The 17300-nt window shown below is 39.3% G+C and overlaps 1 long non-coding RNA gene across 1 annotated transcript; it reads right to left on the bottom strand.

The window, feature by feature from the left end:
* Positions 1-318: 318 nt before the first annotated feature.
* LOC111752130 (uncharacterized) lies at positions 319-14784 on the bottom strand. The gene is made up of 5 exons (XR_002787132.2): positions 10925-14784; positions 9094-9225; positions 8407-8576; positions 6413-6493; positions 319-3485 (listed from the first exon to the last, which is right to left on the bottom strand). It is a non-coding gene; the product is annotated as an uncharacterized LOC111752130 (long non-coding RNA).
* Between the last annotated feature and the right edge of the window lie 2516 nt (positions 14785-17300).

Here is a 17300-nt window from a genome sequence, read left to right as displayed (position 1 = left end):
GACATGTCATCAGGAAAGATCAATCACTAGAAAATGGCATCATGTTTGGTAAAGGATAGCATCAACAAAAATGAGGGGAACCCTCAGTGAGATGGCCTCAACAGTGGACTCAAATATACCAGTGATAATAAAGATGACACAGGACAGGACATTCCATTCTGTTACACATAAGGCCACCATGAGTCAGGGCCAACTCGATGGCAGCTAACGACACATTTAATCTGAGTGATATTAATAGAAACCATTTATTGGGATCTTGTTATGTGTTACTTATTATTCTAAATATTTGATTGAACCCATTAAAACTGTTCTATGAGTAGTATTTTCCTCATTTTACTGAAGAAATTGATACTGGAAGACGTTGGCTCCCCCAAGATCACAAAGGTAGTAATTAGTTGGGCCCACGTGTGAACCTTGGCCTGTCTTATTTCAAAGTCTATGCTTTTACCCAATATGTCGTTCCTTTGTCTATTACCTAATACTTTCTTTTCTTCTGAATCTCATAGATTCCTCAGCCTTTTAGTTTCTGTTTGATCATTTAAATTAGTCTTTCCTTTGTGATAAGTAAAAGGCTCTAACTAAATATTTATTTAATGAGAAATGGCATAGAATCTTGTTATTAGTTGCTATTAACTCTGCTCTGTCTCACAGTGACCCCACATACAGCAGAACGAAACATTGCCCAGTTCTCTGCCATCTTCACAATCATTGGCATGCTTGAGTCTGTTGTTGTAGCCACTGTGTATTTTGAGTGCCTTCCAACCTAGGGGGTCATCTTCCAGGATTGTATTGGATAATATTCTGTTGTGGTCCATAGGATTTTCATTGCCAAGCTTTCAGAAATAGATTCCTAGGCCTTTCTTCTTAGCCTGTCTTAGTCTGGAACCACAACTGAAACCAGTCCACCGTGGGTAACCCTGCTGGTATTTGAGATACTGGTGGTATAGCTTCTAGCATCGCAGCAGCACTCAGGCTACACTACGACACAGTGGCAGATGGGTGGTGGATAGAATGCTTAGTAAACTGCATATTAAAAAAAAAAATTAGAACCAAAGATAAAAAAAAGTTTCAGAATGTGTATTGAATACAGGTAATGCCTACAAATATCCACAACAATAGACTCAAACATACCAATCATCATGAAGATGGCTCAGGACCAGGCAACATTTTGTTCCATTGTACACAAGGTTACCATGAGTAGGAGCTGACTCAGTGTCAGCTAACAACAATAAAAAATAACAATGCCTACACATATAGTTTTGGAAGTGAGTGTGATGTTATGAGGAGCAGAGAAAAAAAGTCTCCATCTAAACCTTTCCAGTAGCTCCATTTGAAGCTCTATGTGGAGGCTGTTAATAGAGAAACAAACCATTATTTTTAAAAAAATGTAGATGAGTTATCATTCTGGGTTCACTGGGCTTGGTATTACAATAACCAAAACACCCATTGCCATCGAGTTGATTCCAATTTACAGTGACCCTATAGGATGGAGTACAACTGCCCCACAGGGCTTCCAAGGCTGTGTAATCTTTACCAAAGCAGACTGCCTTATCTTTCTCCGGCAGAGCAGCTGGTGAGTTCTAACCGCCAACTTTTGGGGTAGAAGCTGAGCGCTTAACCAGTGTACCACCAAGGCTCATTTGGTATTACAATAGGAGATCACAAATGTCTCATTTAATTTTCCTAGCAGTGTCCCGAGACAGAAGTTGTTTCGGATATTAAAACTGAGGTCAGGGAGGTTTGTCCAAAGTCATATACTAGAAAATGGCAGAGCTGAGATTGAATCCAGGCCTTCATTCCAAAGGCTGACTTCTTTCTCCTGTACCACATTGTACTCATTAGATACATAGCTTTGTGCTTAGCCTATAGGTAAGTAAACAACAAAAACTTAATAACACGTTTTCTGCACTTTAGGACCTTGCAGACTATTTATTTGTAACATACATTAAGTTCTTAGGAAGAGCTGTGTTTTCCTTCACCTGTTTTGAATTTTTTCTTAGGAATTATGATAATGTTTTGAGTAGAAAACCTTTGTTTTCTTACCTAAAGTCATTTATTGTTCGGAATACCGTTCGCCTCTAAGTGGTGCACGAATCTTTTCCACGTAGCGCTTTTGAGATAACTCTTCATGCCCACTAAAGTGTTTTTATGAAGTGAAAAGATCTATATCAATCAATGTAATGCTGTTCTTATTTTAGAGATCTACTTCATGAAAGATTATTTTAAGTACTAAGTATACATCCATTGGAGCCTTGGTGACGCAGTGGTTAAGAGCTCGGCTGCTAACCAGAAAGTCAGCAGTTCAAATCTACCAGCTGCTCCTTAGAAACTCTATGGAAGCAGTTCTCTTCCATCCTATTGGGTTGCTATGAGTTGGAATCAACTTGAAGGCAACAGGGTATACATCCATTAGGAATATTAAAAAGTGTGAGTGATCTGACTTAATTTGGGGGAGCAAAAATCCAACACTTTTGAGATAGAGCATTGATATTGAAGAGATAATCATTATTACTAAATCCTGTCAACTTGCAAAAATTTTCCCCACAGTTTTTCAGGAATTTGCTCACTTGATCATTCTTATAGCAAATATTTGGATATAGTAACAGATCCTTCTTAATATGAAAGAACTTAATTTTTGTTTTTCCAAAATGAACAACCACCAAGGAGAAACAGTACCAAACATACATCTTCCCTATCACTTCTCACCTTTGGATGGAGGATTGGGTTGTACCCTGGATCACTTAATTTGTTGAAATAATCTGGTATTAAGTCTTTCTAGTTAGCCACAGGGCACAACGGGAGACCATAGGTTTCAGATTTCTTCAGCTCATCTTCAGACTCCAGATGGAAACTACTTGCAGTCCTTAGGTTGATACTACAGAAATTAATTCAAGTGGGATAAATAATTTACCTGCTACCACATGGAGCCCTGGTGGTGTAGTGGTTAAGCATTTGGTTGCTAACCAAAAGTTTGGGAGTTCGAATCCACCAGCCACTCTTTGAAAACCCAATGGAGCTGTTCTACTCTGTCCTATAGGGTCACTATGAGTTGGAACTGGCTCAGTGGTAATGGTTTTTGCTACCACATATTTATTTAGTGTGTGAAATAATAGAGATGGTTTTTAAATGCCTCTTTTTGTTGGCTAAGGTATTATATTTGCTCTAGTTTGTGCTGGATTTTGATAATGTTCACTAAAAATTGTTTTGAGTTTACTGTCATTCTCTTCCATACTATCTTAGAACAAGTACTAATCCCACATGGCACCTCAGGGACTACTGTTGATATTCATTAGAAAAACTAAATCAGTTATTTTCCCAATAAAATTTTCATTTTTAAGACAGAATCTCTTTTATAAATATTAAAGTACTTAGAAGTTACTGCCTTCTGTTTTAGACATAGAACAACCATTTGGAATTTACTGAAAGAAAGTGACTATACTTACCCCACACACTCTTAAGTCACAGCTATTCTCATATTTTATTTTCTAAAGAAAGAGAGAAATAATAATGAGTTCGATTTAGGTTAAAAAGATGAAGACGCGCAAAGGTCTGGTTACTAATTCATAATCAGAATTACTAGCAGATACTTACAGAATATCCCATGAGCTCTACCTTAAAACATTTCATTAAACATTTCCATCTTAAAATGGGGGAAATCTGCCTAGAATCCTGTATATTCCACAGTTCCCACTGGGTGTTCTTTCCATTATAAACACTGAAGGAGAGGAAAGCAAAGAAGTACATTTGTCACCTTAAGAAATTTGTAGTAAGAGACTATATTGTAGAAATAAATAGGTTTTTTTTTTCTTTCCAGCCACTTTACATTAGATTCATATTTTTCAGTTTCTATTGGAATAATCTAATAGTCTTTATTGGAATAATCTAATAGTCTAATACTGTTGGAGATTGAGAGTGAAAAACCTAGAGAAACACAATAAGAAAGACCAGAATTGCTGGCCTGACGGAGACTGGAGAAACCCTGAGAGTGTGGCCCCTGGACACCCTTTCAGCTCAGTAATGAGGTCACTCCTGAGGTTTACCTTTCAGCCAAAGACTGAACAGGCCCATGGAACAAAATAAGACTGAAGGGGCTCACCAGCCTTGGGGCAGGGACTGGAAGGCAGGAGGGAACAGGAAAGCTGGTAATAGGGAACCCAGGGTTGAGAAGGGAGTGTTGACATGTTATGGGGTTGTTAACCAGTGTCATAGAATAATGTGTGCTGTTTGATGAGAAACTAGTTTGTTTTGTAAACCTTCATCTAAAGTGCAATTAAAAAAAAAGAAATCTAGAAACAAGTTTTGACCACACGACAATCCATTTTAATATAAAATTTTATTGGAATACTTGTTTTAAATGTTCATGAGCTTTCTCCCCCTACCTCCATAATAAATAGACCAGCCCCATCGGAAAGCCTTGTAGCTCTGGAAAGCTGGATGGAAAGATACTTCCATCCAGATGCTTTTTAAGAATGGCAGTATTTATGGGCTTTTTACAAAGGAGTAGTGGTTAAAAGTATAAGCTCAGAATTGAAGACTGCCGAAGTTCAGATCCTGGCTCTGCTACTTTAGTTGTTTGACATTCGCAAAGTTCCTTAATCTCTCTAAGACTCAGTTTCCTTGTCTGAAAGTAGAGATAGTATCTTCCTCATACAGTTGTTTTACAAATAATATGTGTAAAGTGTTTAGAATAGTGACTGGCTCATGGCAACTTCTCAGTAAATATTAGCCATATTACTATAAAAAAAATTTTAGGAGAATGGAAATTATTGTTTGGACTTTTAGACTGCTCCTTAGTTTTGGTATCAGGGAATGAGTAATCTTGGCATTTTATTGATCTAGGGAGAGGGTAGTATTGGAATGACGTTTTTTCCGGGTCAGTGCATGTCAAAACTAGCAAATGTGCACTTTCTTCCAAAAAGTTATATAATTTTAGTTTTATATTACCTAAATAGTTGCTAGAGGGAGCCCTGGTGGCGCAGTGATTAAGCACTCAGCTGCTAACTGAAGGGTCAGTGGTTTGAACCCACCAGCTACTCTGGGGGAGAAAGATGTGGCAGTCTGCTTCCTTAAAGATTCGCCTTGAAAACCCTGTGGGGCAGTTCTACTCTGTCCTGTAGGGCCACTATGAATAGGAATGAACTTGATGGCAGTGAGTTCATGGGGTAAATAGTTACCATCTAGAAATAAAACTTTATCTGTAATTGAACCTGTTTCACAAAAAAAAAGAGTAAAGATTCATAGCCAAACCAAAAAACCAAACCCATTGCTGTCGAGTCGATTCTAACTCATAGCTACCCTATAGGACAGAGTAGAGTTGCCCCATAGGGTTTCCAGGGAGCTCCTAGTGATTAGAACTGCTGACCTTTTGGTTAGCAGCATAGCTCTTAACCATTACGCCACCAGGGTTTCCAGATTCATAGCAATAGTGTGAAAAATATTGAAATAAAATACAGAAAGAAGCCATTGTGTCACAAGGCGCTTTTCTCTTATGCTTAAATTCAGTGGGCCCTACGGGAAGCATAAATGGGGCTTGGAGTCTAGATTATCCTTCAGGTATAGTTCCGTAAAATCCTTTTTCATTTCACAAATCCCGTTAAGGAGTTTTAGCTTTAAATGTTCCATGAATCAGAGGCATTTTAGGGACATTTCCACATGAGGTATCTTTGATTTCATTTTAGCTTTTAGTGTTTCCACACATGGTGCTGAATGATAGGAAGCACCCCAAGATCCCCTAGGCATTCTCTTTATCCTCTCCAGTGTCTTAGAACTAAGTCCCAAGTCTAGCATGAGCATTAAATCGGGTCAAGAGATTTGGTGGTTTCCAGATCAGAAGCCTGAGGGGGATTAGGTAGAAATTGTTAAAAAGTGATTTCACTGCTGACATAAAGTAGATCACCTTTTGAGTCCCCAGAGGTCAATGTTAAGTGTGTGAGCCCAACTTAAAATATAATATTTTCTGGCCTCATTTTTTTTTTTTTTTTTTCAACTTTGAATCCTGTTTTTAGGCTATGGGTTTTCCATTTCAGCCAGAATATAAGCCAAAATGGTATGAACAAAATTTCTAGAGAGGAAGTTTAAAATAACCTCTGCTTCTAAAGGCTAGAAAATCTTGTAATCACTCAGTGGAAAATGTATTATAAATTCCACTAAATAATTCCAGGTTATGTTACCTAGTCCATCTCTCTTAAAATAGAAACCTTACAGATATTTTAATAAATTATGTATTTTTGATATTTTGTTCAGCTACTCAAATGTTTTTGGAAGTAAGCAACTTATAAAATAAATTTTTTATAACAGCAATAAACTCAAAGTTGCATTTTTAATCTAAATTCGCTGCTCAACATACAGAAAGATAAAGTAGCCCATTTATGGCTGTTTGCTGCCATAAATGCAAACGTGAGGACTAACTCACCAGATGTTCCCAGGGCTTCCTTGGTCCAAGGTTAACTCGGCAAACAAAAGCCGACCATGTTGCAATTTACTGTGCTGGGCACTAAAGATAAAAACAGTGAATAAGACATTCTTATTCCCTGATTAATGAAACCGTTCCTTCTATCACAAGCACAGAAGTTCCCATAACACTTAAACAAGATAACAAGAGGTCTTGCTTGTTTTTTATCTTTCTAGATATAACAACAGCTTTAAGATTAAAAACAAAATAAAGTTAAGTGACATGTGGACAGCAAGCTGTGTGGAGGAAGTGGGAGAAGGCAACACCAATGCCATGAAATCCTTTGTCTTGGGCTGGCCCACCGTGAACTTTGTGGCCACTTTCAGGTAAGAACCAAAGCTGTTCCTGTATTTACATCAAAGCCTGTTGCTGTGGAGTCGATTCAGACTCATAGCAACCCTATAGGACAGAGTGGAACTGCCCCGTAGGGTTTCTAAGGAGCGGCTGGTGAATTCGAACTGCCGACCTTTTGGTTAGCAGCCGAGCTCTTAACCACTGTGCCACCAGTGTTCCATTTTCATGAGTTAGCTACTGTGAAATATATGATCAACTGTATAATTTCTAGGATAGACAGAAAAATTTAATCAAATTTTATTCTCCTAGTTTTTTAAAGGAAAACATTTTATATAGATTGTGTACTACGTCATCTTTTGACAGACATCTCCAGTAAGACACTTGTATGCCTTAACGTTTCCCCCAAAGAGCTTTTTATTAAAATATGTGCAAATGATGGAGTCATTTACCTTGATTTGATCAGCTGATTTTTAAAGGGGTAATACTAGGACACGTGGGGGAAAGGGGCCTCAGGAGATATGGAAGGGGAATGAAGTGGTAGAGGTCTAAAATTCCCTCTTCCAACATCTCTTCCTTAATGCCCAGATATTTGATTTACATATTGAGCTTTCCAGTCTCACCAGTCTTTTGAAACTACTGGAATAGACCTTCACAGAAGCAAATTGTGTAAAATAGTCCAAGCACATTGGAATAATCAATTAGTACTCCAAAATTTTCTAAACAAATAGCTTTTAATTATAGTATAGAAATAAAACTAATATCATGAAATACTGGGTAGCCTAAATTGTATATCAGTTTCCAATTTGGTATTGTGGGATGAAGAGCTTGATTTGGCCTTTTGTCTCTGGTTCCTAAAAATAACCTTTGAAATTTGCCAACAATCAAGGTGCCTTTTGTTTTCTTAAATAGCCAGATAACACTTAAACACGTGCAAGCTTTAGGAAGCAGGTGGGGTGGGAAATGATAGAATCAGTCATGCATCTTCAGTGATTCAGTCAGTCATTGACTGCACTGGGGGCCCAGTCACTGACACTTCAGTGAGCCAATAAAAACCCCGAATGTGGATGTTTGGGAGCTTCCTGGATTGGCAAGAATATCCATGCACAGGAGAGGGCGGCATGGGGACAGTGGAAGCTTTGTGCCAGGACCTCACTCCCAACCTTGCCTGATGTGTCTCTTCACTTATATCCTTTCTGGTTATAATAAATGGGTAACCGTAAGTATAAGCAGTCTCCATGAGTTTTGTGAGTCACTCTAGCAAATCAAACCCACCAGGGCAGTGAGAGTCAGCAGAGAGGCTGGTTTTTGGCTGTTTGCCGCGGCTGGAAGGACACAGTCTTAACTGGTGAAGACCCAGCTCTGGACAATAGAGTCAGAGGAAAAATGACACAGAAGTGACTGGTATCATGATTAATGGAGAAGTGGGAAAGTGGAGATATGATTTATTTTCGCATTTTGGGAATCTGCCTTATGTTGATAATTATTAGTACAAATATCTGTAGAGATGTGGCAAGCAAAAGAAAATTTATGATTTCAAAGAGTGAAAATTAGTTTTCCAAGACTCATGCTGGAATGAGATTGGAGGATGTGCGAATACAGAATAGTTGTCCTTTTACGCTGAAAATGCTTAGTTAGTACTTTTCAGTTCAGAGCAATCATACCAAGACTCGAATCTGTGATGGTGAACATCTGCACCCCAGTCCAGTTACTTGTTTTGCACTTGAAGAGTGTGTTCATCACATGCACACGATGCTTTTCTCTCTGCTCCTCTTCCTCCACTCCCACCAAACTCCTCAGGCATCGTCCTAAAGCCGGATCATACACTGCTGGCCTACCAAAATATGTCCAAGTTTATGTGGAAGAAACGTGTCTGTATCATCTGAATATCTGTTTTTCCATGGCAGATTTCTCTGCAGATTGCCATTTCCTATGCTTAATCTCCTTGGAGTTACAGGTGAAAGGAAGCACTTTCAAGTGAGGGGTGAGATTACATGACATTTTTTAAGGTTTTAGTCGAGGCACTTCCATGAAGCCTTTTTTCTTTTTCTTTTTAATAGAGAGGGGGAAATGTGGAAACAAGTCCTACAAGACAAGCCCCAGAAAGACAGGAGACAGGGGAAATGAGGCAGAAAAAATTGTTTAAAGAAATAATGGTTTGAAAACTTCCTAAGTTCATTGAACCCTGAACAGGATAAATATGAAGAAAACTACATGTAGTAGTGTCATACACCAACTGCTGAAAACCAAAGATAAAGAGAAAAACAACACATTACCTATAGGAAAACAACACTTTGTAACACTATAGACTCGAATAGGGGGCATTAGTGGTTCAGTGGTAGATCTCTCACCTTCCGTGCAGGAGACCTGAGCTCGTTTCCAGCGCACCTCATGTGTAGCCAACACCCATCTTGCAGTGGAGGCTTGTGTGTTGCTCTGATGCTGACTGGACAGGTTCAGTGGAGTTTCCAGACTAAGACAGACTAGAAAGAAAGTCCTGGTGATCTACTTTGGAAAACAGCCAGTGAAAACCTTATATGTCCCAACAGTCTGGTCCACAACCAATCACATGGATGTCACGGTTCCAGCGTCATTCCATTCTGTTGTTCAAGGAGGGGCCATTAGTTGGGGGCCAACTTGACAGCAGCTAATAATAACAACAGGCTTTCCTCAGAAATTATGGAGGCTACTAGACAGTGGAACAACATCTAAAATATTGAATGAAAAAACCTTACAAGCCAAAATACTATATCCAGCAAAAATTCCCTTTAAAAATGTAGGTGAGGAGGTGGGACCAAGATGGCTGACTAGGCAGAAGCTTCCGCTGAACCCTCTTGCAACAAAGACTCAAAAAAACAAGTGAATCGATTGCGTACATGACAATCTACGAACCCTGACCATCAAACACAGAACTAAGGAGTTGACCTGAGTAACAGGGGAGTGAGAAACCGCGCGCTGAGGTAGCGACAGTTTTGGAGACCAGCAGGCTGCGCCCCAGCCCTGAGCCATCAGGGGAGAGAGAATCCGCGTACTGAAGCAGCGGGCAGTCCCGGAGACTGGTGTACCGCGCCCCCAGCCCCAAGCCCTCAGGGGAGCGAGAAGCCGCATGCTGAAGCAGCGGCCGGTCCCAGAGGCCAGTGTGCCACACCCCAACCCTGAGCCCCCGGGGGAGTGAGAATCCGCGCGCTGAGGCACCAACCGGTTCTGGAGCCCAGCAAGCATCTCCCCAGACCTGAACCCTTGTGGAGCCTTGGGTCCAGAGCCATGGGGATGATCGTCGCTTCTGGAGACAGGGCAAGCAGGGATGTAGCCCTAACCCCCTAAGGCAATCTCAGCAGGGACACAGCCAGCACACACAGGCTGCACACCTCTCTGGAATCTCAGATAAAACAGTCCACACCAAACAAGATAAGTGATTTTGTCTATTTTACCGAGCTACTCTCTCCTATCTATCTGATCCATCCCCCTCCCTGCCCCAGCTGGCTTCATTAATATTGGAATTCCCTGGGCCAGAGAGCAAAGTACTCTGGGGGGGGGGGTTCCTAACCCATTCTCCTGGCCTGGAAAAGCAGCAGGTAACAATCAGGGGGAAGATCCTTTCCTGATTCTCTAAACCAGAATAACAGCACAGAACCAGCTCCATCCAGGCACAAGAGATCCACAGTCTTTGACTTTCACCCTTACATGGAACCAGGTGGGTATTTTAATGCAAAGGCAATTCTTTTAGAGATCTGACTGTAATTGTTGTAGCTGAGCAGTAGAAAGGCAAGTTTTGGAGGCCTGATACTGCCCTACCTATTAAACAGAGCCCTCACTGATGCACAGCAGGGAACTGAGGGCTGAGGCTCCATCCACACCACCTAGCCACCTGCTAAAGGGGTCTGAGGATAGTGACGCCTACCAGTCTTTAGAGGTACAAGCATTGGATGCCTAAGTTACAGCCGCAGAGCCCACCCACCAGAGCGCGCTACAGAACATAGATGCTCCTTCCTCACTAGCACTTGGGGGAAGGCTGTCAGCACCCTGCCCTCCTTGGACTGTGACCCTCTGCTGCTACTAGAAACTGGTTTATACAACCATCACCACTACTCCTCTAAGATAGTGAGAGCCTAAACCACACACTAGGTGACACCTGAGCTGATTCTATTCAAGAATAGTGAATGGACTCATAGGCTCATATACCTGGTGACAGCTCAAACCAGCTGGTAACAGGACACAAGTGATTCAAAGGCTTCATCAATCAAGTTAGCACAATCTAGTAGCCCATCTGGGTGTACTGAAACAAAACAAAACAAGAAGATAAGACTCAGTGAGCAGATATAAAATCATTACAATATCTTATAGATGGCTCGGAGACAGCAGTCGATATCAAATCACATAAAGAAGGAGACCATGATTGCTTCTACAAACCCCCAAAGCAAAGAATCAAAATCTTTCCCAGATGAAGATACATTCCTGGAATTGCCAGATGTAGAATATAAAAAACTAATATACAGAATACTTCAGGACATCAGGGATGACCTCAGAAATGAAAAAAGGCAATCTACAGAAAAAGCCAAGGAACACATTGATAAAGCAGTTGAAGAAATCAAAAAGATTATTCAAGAACATAGGGAAAAATTTAATAAGCTTCAAGAATCCATAGAGGGACAGCATTCAGAAATTCAAAAGATTAACAATAAAATCACAGAATTAGACAACTCATTAGGAAGTCAGGAGCAGAATCGAGGAATTGGAATGTGGAGTTGGAGAGACGGAGGATAAGGCAATTGACACAAATATATTTGAAGAAAAATCAGATAAAAGAATTCAAAAAAATGAAGAAACCCTAAAAACCATGTGGCACTCTATCAAGAAGAATAACTTGCGTGTGATTGGAGCTCCTTAACAGGGAGGGATAACAGAAAATACAGAGAGAATAGTTGAAGATCTGTTGGCAGCAAACTTCCCTGACATCATGAAAGATGAAAGGATATCTATCCAAGATGCTCATCGAACCCCATACAAGATAGATCCCAAAAGAAAATCACCAAAACATATCATCATCAAACTTGCCGAAACCAAAGATAAAGAGAAAATTTTAAAAGCAGCCAGAGAAAAACGAAAAGTCACCTACAAAGGAGAATCAATAACAATAAGTTTGGACTACTGAGCAGAAATCATGCAGGCAAGAAGGCAATGGGATGACATATATACAGCACTGAAGGAGAAAAACTCCCAGCCAAGAATCATGTATCCAGCAAAACTCTCTCTCAAATAATGAAGGTGAAATTAAGACATTTACAGATAAACACAAGCTTAGAGAATTTGCAAAAACCAAACCAAAGCTACAAGAATTACTAAAGGAAATTCTTTGGTCAGAAAAGCAATAATATCAAATACCAACACAACACAGGGTCACAAAACAGAACATCCTGATACCAACTCAGATAGGGAAATCACAAAAACAAAATAAGAATAATTTTTAAAAATGCTCAAAACAGGGAATCATTGATGTCATTATGTAAAAGATTACAAGAATCAAAAAAGAGGGACTAAATAAACATAGATCATCCATATGGAGAGGAAACTAAGGCGATATAGGACGATACAAGATAGGTTTTTACTTAGAAAAATAGGGGTAAATATTAAGGTAACCACAAAGAGGTCTAACAATTCCATACTTCAAAATAAAAACCAAGGTAAACATAACAACTCAGCAAAAATAAATTCAACTACTATGAAAATGAGGAACATACAATTTACAAAGAAAAACTTCTCAGCACAAAAAAGTAAGTGGAAAAATGAATTTGTCAACAACACACAAAATAAGGCATCAAAATGACATCACTAAACACATAAAAAAAAAATCTATAATTACACTGAATGTAAATGGACTAAATGAACCAATAAAGAAACAGGGAGTTGCAGATTGGATAAAAAAACACGATCCATCTATATGCTGCCTACAAAAGACACACCTTAGACTTAGAGACACAAACAAACTAAAACTCAAAGGATGGAAAAAAATATATCAAGCAAACAACAATCAAAAAAGAGCAGGAGTAGCAATATTAATTTCTGCCAAAATAGACTTTAAAGTTAAATCCACCACAAAGGATAAAGGACACTACGTAATGATTAAAGGGACGATTTACCAGGAGGATATAACCATATTAAATATTTATGCACCCAATAATAGGGCTGAAAGGTAAATAAAACAAACTCTATCAGCATTGAAAAGTGAGTTAGACACCTCCACAATTATAGTAGGAGACTTCAACACACCACTTTCAATGAAGGACAGGACATCCATTAAGAAGCTCAGTAAACACACGAAAGACCTAATTGCTACAATCAACCAACTAGAACTCATAGACTTATACAGAACACTCCACCCAACAGCAACCAAATATACTTTCTTTTCTAGTGCACATGGAACATTCTCTAGAATAGACCGCAGATTAGATTATAAAGCAAGCCTTTGCAAAATCCAAAATATCGAAATATTACAAAGCATCTTCTCAGACCATAAGGCCATAAGAGTGGAAATCAATAACAGAAAAAACAGCAAAAAGAAATCAAATACTTGGAAACTGAAAAATACCCTGCTCAAAAAAGAGTGGTTATAGAAGACATTAAGGAGGGAATAAAGAAATTCATAGAATGCAATGAGACTGAAAACACTTCTCATCAGAACCTTTGGGACACAGCAAAAGCAGTGTTCAGAGGTCAATTTATATCGATAAATGCACACAAACAAAAAGAAGAAAGAGCCACAATCAAGGAACTGTCCCTACAACTTGAACAAATAGAAAGAGAACAACAAAAGAAACCGTCAGACACCAGAAGAAAACAAATAAAAATTAGAGCAGAATTAAATGAGTTAGAGAACAGAAAAACAATTGAAAGAGGTAACGAGGCCAAAAGCTGGTTTTTTGAAAAAATTAACAAAATTGATAACCCATTGGCCAGACTGACTAAAGAAATACAGGAAAGGAAACAACTCAAATAAGAAATGAGAGGGGCCATATCGCAACAGACTCAACTGAAATTAAAAGAATCATATCAGATTACTACAAAAAATTGTACTCTTAACAAATTTGAAAACCGAGAAGAAATGGATGAATTCCTAGAAACACACTACCTATCTAAACTAACACTAACAGAGGTAGAACAACTAAACAGACCCATAACAAAAAAAGAGATTGAAAAGGTAATCAAAAACTCCCAACAAAAAAAACCCTGGTCCTGACGGCTTCACTGCAGAGTTCTACCAAACTTTCAGAGAAGAGTTAACACCACTACTACTAAAGGTATTTCAAAGCACAGAAAAGGATAGAATACTCCCTAACTCATTCTGTGAAGCCAGCATATCCCTGAGACCAAAACCAGCTAAAGACAGCACAAAAAAAGAAAATTACAGACCTATTTCCCTCATGAACATAGATGCAAAAATCCTCAACAAAATTCTAGCCAGTAGAATTCAACAACATATCAAAAAAATCATCCACCATGACCAAGTGGGATTCATACCAGGTATGCAAGGATGGTTCAGTATTAGAAAAACAATGTAATCCGCCATATAAATAAAACCAAAGACAAGAACCACATGATTTTATCAATTGATGCAGAAAAGGCATTTGACAAAGTCCAACAACCCATTCATGATAAAAACTCTCAACAAAATAGGAATAGAAGGAAAATTTCTCAACATAATAAAGGGTGTTTATACAAATCCAACAGCCAACATCATCCTTAATGGAGAGATTCTGAAAGCATTTCCCTTGAGAACGAGAATCAGACAAGGGTGCCCCCTATCACTACTCTTATTCAACATTGTGCTGGAGGTCCTAGCCAGAGCAGTTAGTCTAGATAAAGAAATAAAGAGCGTCCAGATTGGTAAGGAAGTTAAAGTATCTCTGTTTGCAGATGACATGATCTTACACACAGAAAGCCCTAAAGACTCCTCAAAAACACTACTGAAACTAATAGAAGAGTTCAGCAGAGTATCAGGTTACAAGATAAACACAAAAATCAGTTGGATTCCTCTACACCAACAAAAAGAGCATTGAAGAGGAAATCGCCAAATCAATACCATTCACAGTTGCCCCCAAGAAGATAAAATACTTAGGAACAAATCTAATCAGACACGTAAAAGACCTATATAAACAAAACTACAATTTTTTTTTTTTTACAAGGTACTCTGCAAGAAACCAAAAGGGACCTACATAAGTGGAAAAACATAACTTGCTCATGGATAGGAAGATTTAACATTGTAAAAATGTCTATGTTACCGCCATCTATATTTACAATGCAATTCCAGTCCAAATTCCAATGACATTTTTTAATGAGATGGAGAAACAAATCACCAACTTCATATAGAAGGGAAAGAAGCCCCGGATAAGTAAAGCATTACTGAAAAAGAAGAACAAAGTAGGATACCTCACTCTACCTGATTTTGGATCCTATTATACTGCCACAGTAGTCAAAACAGCCTGGTACTGGTACAACAACAGATACATGGCCCAATGGAACATAATTGAGAATCTAGACATACATCCATGCACATATGAGCAGCTGATATTTGACAAAGGCCCAATGTCAGTTCACTGGGGAAAAGATAATCTTTTTAACAAGCGGTGCTGGCATAACTGGATATTCATCTGCAAAAAAAATGAAACAAGACCCATACCTCACACCATGCACAAAAACGAACTCAAAATGGATCAAAGACCTAAACATAAAGTCTAAACTGATAAAGATTATGGAAGAAAAAATAGGGGCAACGTTAGGAGCCCTAATACAAGGCATAAACTGAATACAAAACGTTACTAAAAATGCCGAAGAGAAACCAGATAACTGGGAGCTCCTAAAAATCAAACACCTGTGCTCATCCAAAGAATTCACCAAAAGAGTAAAAAGACTACCTACAGACTGGGAAAAAGTTTTCAGCTATGACATCTCCGACCGGCACCTGATCTCTAAAATCTACATGATTCTGCTAAAACTCAACCACAAAAAGACAAAAGACCCAATTAAAAAAATGGGCAAAGGATATGAACAGGCACTTCACTGAAGAAGACATCCAGGTAGCTAACAGATAAATGAGGAAATGCTCTCGATCATTAGCCATTAGAGAAATGCAAATCAAAACTACAATGAGATTCCATCTCACTCCAACAAGGCTGGCATTAATCCAAAAAACACGTAATAATAAATGTTGGAAGGGTTGTGGAGAGGTTGGAACCCTTACACACTGCTGGTGGGAATGTAAAATGGTACAACCGCTTTGGAAATCGATTTGGCACTTCCTTAAAAAACTAGAAATAGAATTACCATACGATCCAGCAATACCACTCCTTGGAATATATCCTAGAGAAATAAGAGTCTTTACACGAACAGATATATTCACACCCATGTTCACTGCAGCACTGTTTACAATAGCAAAAAGATGGAAGCAACCAAAGTGCCCATCAACGGATGAATGGGTAAACTGGTTATTCACACAATGGAATACTACACGTCGATAAAGAACAATGTTGAATCCATGAAACATTTCATAACATGGAGAAATCTGGAAGACATTATGCTGAGTGAAATCAGTCAATTGCAAAAGGACAAATATTGTATAAGACCACTATTAAAAGAACTGGAGAAACACTTTAAGCAGAGAAGAAAATACTCTTTGAAGGTTTCAAGAGGGGGGAGGGCGGGAGGGAGGGAGAGGGGTATTCACTAATCAGACAGTAGATAAGTTTCATTTTAGGTGAAGGGAAAGATGATACACAATAAAGGAGAGGTCGACACAAATGGACTAAACCAAAAACAAAGAAGTTATCTTAAAAAACTGAACACTTCAAAGGCCAGCATAGCGGGGGGCGAAGGGGAGGTTTGAGGACCATGGTTTCAGGGGATATCTAAGTCAATTGGCATAAGAAAAGCTATTAAGAAAACATTCTACATCCTACTTGGGAGAGTGGTGTCTGCAGTCTTAAACGCTAACAAGCAGCCATCTAAGATGCATCAGTGGGTCTCAACCCATCTGGAATAGGGAATAATGAAGGACACCAAAGGCACAAAATAATTGTGAGCCTAAGAGATGAAAAGGACCACGTAAACCAGAGACTACATCAGCCTGAGACCAGAAGAGCTAGGTGGTGCCTGGCCACAACCGATGACAGCCCTGACAGGGAACTCAACTCCTGAGGGAGCAGGAGAGCAGTGGGATGCAGACCCCAAATTCTCATAAAAAGACCAGACTTAATGGTCAGACTAGGACTGGAGGGACCCTGGAGGCCATGGACCCCAGACCTTCTATTACCCCAGGGCAGGAACCATCCCCAAAGCCAACTCTTCAGGCAGGGATTGGACTGGAATAGGGGATGGAAAATGAGACTGGTGAAGAACAAGCTTCTTGGATCAAGTCAACACATGAGACTATGTTGGCATCTCCTGTCGGGAGGGGAGATGAGAGGGCAGAGGGGGCCAGAAGCTACCCAAATGGATACAAGGAGAGACAGTGGAGGGAAGTACTGTGCTATCTCATCAGAGGGAGAGCAATTAGGAGTGTATAGCA

This window comes from Loxodonta africana, chromosome 7 (assembly GCF_030014295.1).
Source record: "Loxodonta africana isolate mLoxAfr1 chromosome 7, mLoxAfr1.hap2, whole genome shotgun sequence".
Lineage (NCBI taxonomy): Eukaryota > Metazoa > Chordata > Mammalia > Proboscidea > Elephantidae > Loxodonta > Loxodonta africana.
Note: the sequence above shows the minus strand (reverse complement) of the source record. Positions and strands in the feature narration are given on the sequence as shown.